The sequence below is a fragment of the Phascolarctos cinereus genome, unplaced genomic scaffold, assembly GCF_003287225.1.
Source record: "Phascolarctos cinereus isolate Bilbo 61053 unplaced genomic scaffold, phaCin_HiC Scaffold_1;HRSCAF=81, whole genome shotgun sequence".
In the NCBI taxonomy this organism is placed as follows: Eukaryota; Metazoa; Chordata; class Mammalia; order Diprotodontia; family Phascolarctidae; genus Phascolarctos; species Phascolarctos cinereus.
In genome coordinates, this window is record NW_027555514.1 from 37,638,703 (window position 1) to 37,649,727 (window position 11,025).

The 11,025-nt window shown below is 43.5% G+C and overlaps 1 long non-coding RNA gene across 1 annotated transcript; it reads right to left on the reverse strand.

The window, feature by feature from the left end:
- Positions 1-593: 593 nt before the first annotated feature.
- LOC110209054 (uncharacterized) lies at positions 594-9,702 on the reverse strand. Its single transcript, XR_013487016.1, has 2 exons — positions 9,653-9,702; positions 594-2,855 (listed from the first exon to the last, which is right to left on the reverse strand). It is a non-coding gene; the product is annotated as an uncharacterized LOC110209054 (long non-coding RNA).
- Positions 9,703-11,025: the final 1,323 nt, after the last annotated feature.

Consider the following 11,025-nt stretch of genomic DNA (forward strand, 5'->3'; position numbering starts at 1 on the left):
ACCCCCACAGGGTTACTGGGACAATCAGATAAGAGAATATCTGTGAAGCATTTTGAAAACATTAAAGTGCTATGTTATATAAATGCCAGTGATGATTATAACCACAGAAAAGTTGCCAGCCAGGAAATTTCCATTGTTGGAAAATGTGTGAGAATAAACCTTCAGAAAGCAAACTGTAGCTTCACACTTTCAGATATGAGAGCTGATAAAGAGAATGGAGGGAGGGGAAAGACTCATATTTCACAAGGAGGGCAATATTCTTCTAGTAAAAAAGAAAAAATACCTCCATATAAGGTTCCCTGGAACTAAGTTAGTAAGTGCCCGGCTCCTTGTGTTTACAGCTGCCCTGAAGGGAGGGGAGGGAAGAGCTGGCCACTAAAATATGATCCCACTAATGCTGTGAAATCAGCAAGAGACCTTTTTGAGGAAAGAATGTGGCTTCCAGCTGTAGAACAAATTCTGCGAAGAGGAACGAATTTCAGGATGCGTGCTGTTCAAGCAATGACACAATATGGGCATTAACGTATCATTTTGCTCAGCGAGTGATTCCACTACCCCTGCCCCCCAATAATCGTACTTTCTTCATTGAAACATGCAAAAATAAAAGTCCTTTTAATTTCAGAATGTCACTAGTTTTCACCATTACGCTGATTTCACAGACAGGTGATCTGGGGCAAAGATCTGGGGAGAATTCAACTGAATTCAATCCAAAGGCATACAGTTTGGATAATGCACTCCATGCTAGGATCAGAGCATACAAAGACAAAAAGCATGGCTGTCCCTGCCTTCAAGGAGCTGGGGGATGTATCCTGCACACTGACGTTGCTCAGTCATTTTCAGTCATGTCCAATTCTTCATGATCCCATTTGGAGTTTTCTAGGCAGAGACACTGGAGTAGTCTGCCATTTCCTACTCCAATTCATTTTACAGATGAGGAAACTGAGGCAAACAGGGTGAAGTGACTTGCCCAGGGTCACACAGCCAGTAAGAGTTGGAGGCCAGATTTGAATTCAGGAAGAGGAATCTTCCTGACTCTGGGCCTGGTATTCTATCCCCTGTGCCACCTAGCTGCGCCCCCTGCACATAGCTGCCCCTAACAAGGGAAGTATTATGTATGGGTACCTAACAAGGCCACTGCCTCTTAAGTCAGAGGTCCTGGGTGCAAATCTTAGCTCTGATTTTATTATCTCTGTGACCCTGGATGAGTCATTTGTGACAAGGTCTCAGTTTCCTTATCTGTAAAACAGACTAGGTGGCCTCAGAGTTCTAAAACATTGATCCAAAGTAATTGGATTGAGGGAGAAGGAAGAGGGGACCTGGAAAGGCCTTTTAAAGGAAGTGGTGCCTGAACCAATGGGCCTTGAAGGGAGGTGGGAATTCCAAGAGGTAGAGTGGTAAAGAGGGACAGCATTCCTGTTATGGGGCAAACGTGAGGGGGTGGGAAATGGAATACCAGGCACGTACATGGGTACAGGCAAACAGCAAATTGGCCAGTCTGGCTAAACTCTAGATTTCAGGGTGGACAGTAATGTTATAAGACCATGGAAAGCGAGCTGCAGTCAGACTGTGAAAGCCTTAAATGCTAAATGAGTTTATTTGTTTATTTTTTTAATCCTAGAAGCAATAGGGAGCCCCAGAGCTACTTCTTTTGGGGGGGGGTAATTGGGGTTAAGTGACTTGCCCAGGGTCACACAGCTAGTAAGTGTCTGAGACAGGATTTGCACTCAGGGCCAGTGCCCTATCCACTGTACCACCTAGCTGCCCTTCCCCTGAAGCTTCTTAAGCAAGGTGGAGAACAGCAAACTGGGAAGTAGCAGGGAGGAAAGGTGGTAGTGAGGAGCTGGGACTGCCCAGGAACCTTGGGCGGGGGAGGAGGGTCATTCCAAGAGAAGCCACCTAATGGAAACTGACACACTGTGGGCTCTCCCAGGTAAGGCTTTCCCGGAGGTTAAAGGGCAGGAAGAATAGGACTACAGCTCTGGGCTGGCTGAGACCCAGAGCAGAACTGACTGGGTACAGTGGGTGCTGCCACGGCAGGCACGTCCATTGCCAGGAAGGACACACAGTACCTTTGCCCACAGCTTCTATCTGTCCCTCACCGACAGCAAGCCAGAGCCTGAGGCAAGGCTGCAAAGCGTGAGAAGTTGCTCTTTTCCAGGTTCCCTTTTCCTAACCTTTCCCTGACCCCAGTGGGGACCTTGCTCCCCACTTTCAGGACCCATATCTTCCTATTCTTGAACTCTGCCCACCTCCCAAGCTGGGTGGCATTGGCTACCAGGGTGACCCCTGAACTGAAATGCACTCATCCCAGAGTGCTGACTTCAACAGCACAAGCATTTCAAGCATTGTCTAATGATGTAATTAAAGGCAGGATCTTCTTCCACATCAGCTGGAGGGGGAAAATAAAGGTGCTCTGTTAAAAAAAAAAATCATAATGATAACAACAACAACAACAATAAAAGAGATTTGGAGAAGGGAGATTGCATGGCATGATGGGAAGGTACACTGGCTCTGGAGTCCCAGGTCTGCCTCTTACTGCTCGGGTGACCTTGGAGAAGTCCCTTATGGCTTGGATGGTGGGCATGACTTTAACACTTATGGGCACCACGGTATTTGGGAAAGATTCATGAACTTGGAGTCAGGGGGCAGGTGCTCTGCTGTGATCTGCTACATCCTGCCTGCATGATTTTGGGCAAATCATTTTCCCTCCACTTTGCCTCAGTTTCCTTACCTGTAAATTGAGGGAGTTGGTCTTGGTGGCCTTTAAGATTCCTTCCAGCTCTAAAAATATGATCCTACGAGCAGCAGTCAAATTGCACCAGTGGGAGAACAATGGAGGGGCTGCAAGAAGAGACCTGGAAAGGAAGGTCCTTTTTCCTTGACCCTGAAATCATGTTAGCTTACAGCTAGCTCTGGCTCTGAAGCAAAACTTGTTTAAATCATTTTAGGAAGAAGGCTGGGTCAAAGGGACAGTAGGATGCCTGGGTTATTCTATTCTTCCTTCCCCTGACCTTTAAAGCTGGAAGAGATCTTAGTACTATCTAATACAACTCTCCCATCTTACAGATGGGAAAGTTGAGTCCTAGAGAAGTAAAGTGATGTACCCAAAGCTACAAAGCTGGGACAAGCGGCCAGGTTCAATCTGCTTTGCCCAATTTACTCTCAACATATTGCTCCAAGGCTCCCAGTTGTGGGAATCTTGAGTTGGCTGTATCTGAATACTTCCCATATCTCTTAGCTCTACCCTGTTCTGGGTCTTATCTCCTTCTTTCTCCCTTTCTCTCCCTACAGGGGTTGGGGGACTCATTCTGAAATATTCTCTTGGTAGCCCAGAATGGATTAACAGCTGGTCTTGGGGCTTGTTTTCTCTCTAAAAAAGTGATCAAACCCAAAGATGACCATTTAAAATTGTATTTAATGCTATGAAATTTCTATACTTGAGTAATATCAAAAACAGACCTTTCTTTTAAAACAATTAAATGTAAGCAAACAAAACAATAATCAATGGAGATAATGCTTTCAGAGGAAGCTTTTAAAGCAGCACCCCCAAGATCCAACGAAGTTTCCTTCTTCACTATTATTAAGCGATCTTGCCTAGTGGATTTTCCTCCTTTATCTTGAGTTCCATCTTCAAAGAGCTACTCTCACCTGCTTAACTTTGGATCAGAATTCTACTTGCTCCAGACCAGCTTGCTAGCCTGGTATCAAAACTCTTCTGCCTCCTGCCTCCAGTCACGATATCCCACATCACAGAGTCACAGAATTCGGAAGCTGGAAGCGCACCACCCCAACCCGGCCCCGTTGCTATCTTGTTAATCCATACTCCAAAGATATCTCCACTACATCATAGCCAACAAGTAGGCATCCACAAGCTGCCCAGATTCTTCCAATGAGGGGAACCTGCCTCCTCTCCAAGCAGACCATTCCACTCTAGGACAGCTCTGATTGAGAGGAAACTTTTCTTGGCAACGCTACCAAACAGAACAAATTTATCTTTCTCTGACCTAACAGCACTTCAATTACTTAAAGACACCTATTATGCCCCTCAGCCCCAAGTCTTCTCCAGTTCCGCAGTCCCTTCAGCCAATCCTCATGCGGAGTGAACTTCAGACCCTTCACCACCCTAGCTGACCTCCTCTGGAGTCTCTTCAGCTTACCAAGATGAGAGTTGCGGGACTGAGGGGTGTAGCTGGGCAGAGGTTTAAAGACTCTGAGATCAAGAGGTATCAAGAGGTCACTTGGTCTGACAACCAAGAAGCCCCCTATTGCTAAGGAGCCTGTTATCAGGGGCAGGTCAAAAGTCTGAAATCAGTCAAGGCAGGACAGAGCAAATCAGCCATAGAGAACCTTAAAATTGAAGGGACCTTGGAGTTCCAAGCAGTCAAGGCAAGTAAGGGTCAGGAATCCATACAGTCAGGCAGCTCAGCAAATAGAAGCCCAGAAGTGAGCCTGATCCCAGGCAGGACAGTCATCGTTTGCCTGTTGCATCTCTTATACTTTGTGATAGATGTGTTGTTACTATTTAGTTGATTAGTTCATGTCCAACTCTTTGGGACCCCATTTGGGATTTTCTTGGCAAAGATACTAGAGTGGCTTGCCATTTCCTTCTCCAACACATTTTAGAGATGAGGAAACTGAGGTAAATAGGGTGAAATGACTTGCCCAGGGTCACACAGCTAGTCAGTGTCTGAGGCCAGATTTGAACTCAGGTCTTCCTGACTCCAGGCCCAGCTGCCCTGATGGACATGTAAAGGAAAGAACTGCCATCTGAGGAAGAATAAGGAGCCTGCTGATGTTAACTGGGGCAAGAGTAGGAGAGATCTAATTCTAAAAAGACTTTGATATGGGAGGCATGTTTTAGTGAAAACCTTAGTTCAAATCTCATATCACTGGATTATTGGCAGCATGATCCTGAGTAAGTATGGTGTTTAACCCAGCTTTGAATACTTAATACCTTCCCACATCTGTCAGCCTCCTCTCCAGTCTGATTGGAGGGCTAGAGGGCACTAAGCTCCCCCCAAAACTTTCCTTTACAGAGGGTAGGACCTGCACTTTCTGACTCACTCTGCTTTCCGTAGGTAGCTCTGACTGGTTTTAACTTCAGGGAAATTTGATTTCCTCTCCTTCTCCCACTCCCAGCTTCCTTGTGTGTGTTTTCTTCTCCCATTAGATAGTAAGCTCCTTGAAGGTAGGGACTGCCTTTCTTTTCTTCATGTGGATCCTTAGGACTTAGCACAGGGCCCGTGTGCTAAGCACACAGCTTTGTAGGTCCTTCGTTTTTCATGAGAACCAATGACATCATAAGGTGATGTCTTGATTCTTGCATGAATCGGATTTAAGTGAGGCAGAGCTGCACAAAGTCATCAGCCTCACTCTCTCTTCCAGAGTCATGGAAGTCCAGTGGCAGGACAGAAGTCAAGATGACTGGTGATGGTCCAGAATGCAGTGGATGACCTTGGTGTCTTTTTTGTATGACCAAGCTTTTAGCAGGTGCTTAATAAATGTTTATTGAATTGCCTTTCATCTCTCCGAGCCTCAGTTTCCTCATCTATAAAAAGAGGGGATTGGATTCTATGACCTAAGTTCTCTTTGAGCTCTAAATGTATAAGCTTATGTCCTCCCAGTCAAAGGGCTTCATTCTCAGCTCTTCCTTCTACTGACTGCCAGGGAAAGAACAGGCCAGTGGCAAGAAGGACTCTGTGCCTTTATTGTCTTCCTTTCCCCACAGCATCTTTTCCTCTGAGGTAAGATGACAAATGAAACCTTCTGCCCAGGATCCTTTTAAAGAGATTGTTTTCCTTCCTTCCACTTTATTCTCTCTAAGAGGCCTGAAACCACCCACCCCCTCCCACTGTTATTGGACTTCCGTAGCTGGAAATTGTAAGGAAAGAGCTGCACACACCAGGCTCCCAGTTACTTTTCTTTTAACTTCCTGCTTTTTCAGGATCTTCAGAAACCATTTAAAGTTAGCAAGGACCCAACTCACGACCAAATATTTTGAACACAGGTTTAAAGGGAAGGGAAGGGAACAAACAGTTATTAAATGCCTACTATGTGCCAGGCCCAGTGCTAAGCTTTTTACAAATATTATCTCATATGAACTCATTTGAAGTTAAACAGATATCGTATCTTCAACTAAGAATTCTAAGGGTCAGAGTTCCCAAGGAGCCTGCCTGGGGATTACAAGCTATGGGCCTGTTCAAGCAACAGTCCTGTCTGTATACAGAAGCACTCTACACCCCATCCCATTCCTACATACACACAAAATCATAATTTTCTTTGCTTCTGAGAGGAAATGTATCCCTTAGCTTGAGAAATCACCATCTCCTTACAATTAGTGGGCTAGATCAATGAATTATCCTTCCCAGCAGTGACCTTCTATTACATTAAAGAAAAAATAGGGCTTTCCATCCCTGTAGCATCCCGTTTTTCTTCTCAGTGCTCTTAATATTACCATTAAAGACTATGATAAGACACTTGGGACTCCTGGTGGCTCCTATCTAGCCATTTTCATGCGTATTCTCATTTATTAAAAGGAAAGTTATTACATTAGCAGTCATTAATGCATCTGTCAAGGGAGGGGCTAAATTGTCCCCACAGCTTAAGAGAAAATGCTATGGGAGGTAGGTGGTCTGTATTTCTTCAAGAAAAAGAGTGGCATTAATTACCTAGGAGAAGGTATAAAAGCTTCCTGGCTATAATATCTCTCTTCTAGATACAGGCTAAATCTGACTTTGCATTTTCCTGATAGAACATTTCATTCTTTTATTCAAGGGCTTGTGCATAGAAGGTAGTGAAATAAAGGTTTTTTAAATTAAGTTGAATCGAATGAAATTGTTCTTTCTTGCCCTATGATGAGTTGACTGGCCATTGCAGCTGCTGTTCTGGCAAGCCCTAATCAATCCAAATTCAAGATTCTCATTATGTCAAATCAGGGATCTCACAGTGGCTTCTAGGGCAGTAGATGTGTCTGTTTTCTTTCTCTGTGCCCTCAAATTCAAAAGCATCAAGACTGGAAGATCAAATCCTTCTCCAAATCCATTTGATTCCAGTGGTTCTCAATTTTCTACCTACAGGGTGAGTTTTTATTCTCCATATTTCTATACCAAGTAAAGGGAAAAAAAGGCATTTGGTTCCTTACTTAGTAGAACCGGCAATTCAAAGGAAAAAAGGCAAATTATTACTTGTTTGAAAATTAGTTATATTCCCATAACTCCATCTTATTCCATTTCTATCTCTTCCAGGAAGAACGTATTCAAAACCAAAATACAGAAGTATATGTTTTTTCCTATTTTCCATTCTCCTCCAACTCTCTTTATTCATATATATATATATATATATATATATATATATGATTAATTCATATATATATGACATATTAATGATTGATTATATTAATGGAAAGGCCCCTCATGTGAGTGATCAGCCCTTTGCTTTTTGGTCTCTATAATTTCTCCCTTGCTGTCTTATCCACTCTCAGCCACTTTAATTATCACCTCCTCTATGAGACTTATAGGGCAGATAGGGGATAGAGTGGCAGGCCTGGAGTCAGGAAACCTGAGTTCAAAGCCGGACTCAAATACTTACTAGCTGTGTGACCCTGGGCAAGTCACTTAACCCTGTTTACCTCAGTTTTCTCATCTGTAAAATGAACTGGAGAAGAAAATGGCAAACCACTCCAGTATCTTTGCCAAGAAAACCCCAAATGGGGTCATAAAGAATCAGACACAACTGAAATGACTGAACAACAACAACAAAATATAGCAAGAAATATAGTTAGAATGGAACAGAAAAAACATATGTGTAATAAAGGAAAGAATATAGTCTAGTTAATTCACCTGAATTTTAGTTCCTTTCCTAGTTTCATTTGCAGGCCAATCAAAGAGCATCTTGGATGGGGAATAAAGGCTCATAATCAAGGATGTAATAGTAATTTAATTTTCTAAGATAATTAATTTAGTTTTGTAGACAGTATAGTCATTTGACACAATGAGACTCAAATCAATACCAGACAAAGACAGTGAAAAGAACAGACAATCTTTCTTGGCTAGGTATGGTGGATCATGGCCTTAGCTGTGCACTAAAAGAACTTCAACCTTCTCTTGTCAGTGAGAGGCTTTCTAACCACTGCACCTTGGGAAATGGGAATAGAAAGCAGCAGATGGCCCTGAAGAGCTAAAGCCCAGTAGACATGAGACCAACAAGTGAAGATACTAGTAGAGACAATGCAACAGATATCAAAGAAATGATTTGAGGTGAAGATTAATGGAATAACATAATAAGAAGACAGAGCACATTGTAGGTAATTAACATTTATCGATTGATTAATTGATTGAAATCAGAGTTATGGGTTGTCCCAGCACAACTGCTCCCTAGCCACATATGCCTCTATTAAACGTGTACCCTCTTTTCTTATATTCTGGTCATACAGATTCCTGATGTGTGTGCCCTCCATGCATGAACTCTGGTCACACATGTTCTCTGCATGTGGACTGTTCTTCACTGGCTATGGTAACCTATCTACGCTCAGAAAGACTTTTCTTGTCTCGTTTACCTTGTGGCTTGATCAAATGTCTTCCATTTTTAACTAATGTCTCTTCTGGTTAACATGTTGGTAGGGATGTGTGAATTATAGTTTTGGGTGGCTACTAACCTACAGAATGCCTCAGACCTGGGATGGATTTAGGAGATTTTGTGTGAAAAGTAGTATGGGGCCCAGAAACTACATGTGTAGATCCATGTCTCCAACCTTGACCCCTTTGCCTAGATCCAGTCTTACACCTTCCATTTTTCATCTGGTTCTACCTGATTCCTACAGTTCTGCCATCACCCGGGACTTAACATTTCAAGAGATAAATTTATCATCTTGCCCCCAAATTGATTTTCCCTCTAGAACTCCCTACTTTTTCCCAATGACCTAACCTTCCTCTCACCCAGACTCAAAATCTCAATCACCTTCAACTCTCCCTCCTCCCTGGTTTCTCATTTCTGATCAGTCCCTACCAAATCTTGTCCGTCCTTCCTTGAAGGTGTTTTTCACACTTAAATTCCTATCGTTGATACTGCAGTTCAGGTGTTCTTGCCTAATCTGTCACTTGCTACCTATTCTCCTGGTTCCAAGCCTTAGTATTCCACTTTATCCTGCACACTGCTATTAAATTAATCTTCCCAAAACATCATTTATTAGGACACACCTTGATCAAAAATTTCCAATAATTCCCCATTGCCTGTGTCATAAAAACCAACCACAACTGATAAAGCATGTAATTTTTTAAAGTTAAAAAACATTTTCTTTAAGTCCCATTATGGGTCCAACTTATTTTCATAGCCTTATCACATACTACTCTGCTACTATTGTACCTATAGCATCAGTATTCACAGATACTCTATCTCATAGGGTGGATAAGAGGGAAGCATTTTGCAAACTGTAAGAACTACATAACTTTGAGTTCTTATTGTGATAACAGCAGCAGCTGAGGGCTCCACAGATGACTACCAACAGGGCCGTGACCTATGCTATCATTTCCCAAGCGACAGAGAGGGTTGGAGTCCTCCAACCTCCTTTTCCCAGGCTCCATTAACCTATGGCCCAGGCACACCTAGGGAAACAGGGAAGGGCTAGGATGATGTTAAGGACAAGGCCATTGCTTACCTGGTGACAGGGTTCTTCTCGTCCTTTCCTTTAGTGCCAGCTATGTGTTACAATCTCCAACTGTTTGCAAAATAGTTTACTATACCAAACTCTCCCCAGGAGGATAAATCCAACATAGGGAAATATAAACACACAAGGAAAATCACTCTGATCTCTGGGACCAGCGAAGCTACACACACAAAGGTCTCACCCGGCTCTCTTAACTTTTCCACCAACAGCCCACTCAGTTTTGCCCTAGGAAGGTCTTAATGCAGAAGCCCAGGGTTATTAGCTCTGCTTTGACAGTCTGGCTCCAAGCTGTTGTGGAAGGGCAAGAGGCTGGTGCCCAGATTAATTGCCCTGCTTCCTATTAGTGGTAATGAGGAAGAGCCTCTTGACCCTAAAATATGTCCGTAAGATTATAGAATTTTAGAGCTTAGAGGGCTCTGGTGACTGCCTAACAAACCCCCTTGTTTAACAGATGAAGAAACTGAGATCGAGGGAGGGAGGGAGAGGGAGGGAGAGAGGGAGGAGGAGAGAGAGAGGCAGAGAGACAGACGGAGGGAGGAAGGAAGGGAGGGAGGAGGAGGGGGAGGAGAGAGAGAGAGAGAGAGAGAGAGAGAGAGAGAGAGAGAGAGAGAGAGAGAGAGAGAGAGAGAGAGAGAGAGAGAGAGAGAGGAAGTATCCACAGTGTCGGAGCACATTATTGGCAGAGCCAAGATTCAGACTTCAGCCTCTTGACTCTCACTCCGGCGATTTTTCCAACCTGTTAGTGTTTGAGGTTGGGTTTTCCTTACTCAAAAGCAGAACCAGGGCTATCTAATAACATTGTGACACAGAGCTCACAAATGAAAAGCAGCATGATATTCTAGAAAGAGCATGGGAGTCAGGTGACTCCCATTCTCATTTTGGCTCACTTCCTAACCGATCTCAGGACAAGTCCCTATTCTCTGGGATCCAACTTTCTCTTCTATGTGAAGAGGAATGGAGGCTGGACCAGAGGAGAGGCTGGGATGCAATGAAAAGAGAGGACCTCGATTTGAATCCCAACTCTGACACTTACTGCCTATGAGACTTAGGATAAGTCACTTGCCCCTCGCTGAGCCTGATTCCTGATCTGTAAAATGAAGAAGTTAGACTACTAGATGATCTCCGAGGTCTTCCAGCTCTACCATTCCATGATTCTAGGAAAGAGTAATATCATCTGTGCCAGGGTCATTGGCTATTGATTCCAAAGAGCTATGCAAACTTGTTCCCAACACTAAAGATATGTCTTCCCCAACTCCTTCACCTCTGCTAGTGTACTCTTCAAGGAAAAGATGAGATTTCTCCTACTCCTATGTTGCATAAGTCCTGCTGCCTACTTTTCTATTCATCTCTTCCTAGAATATTTC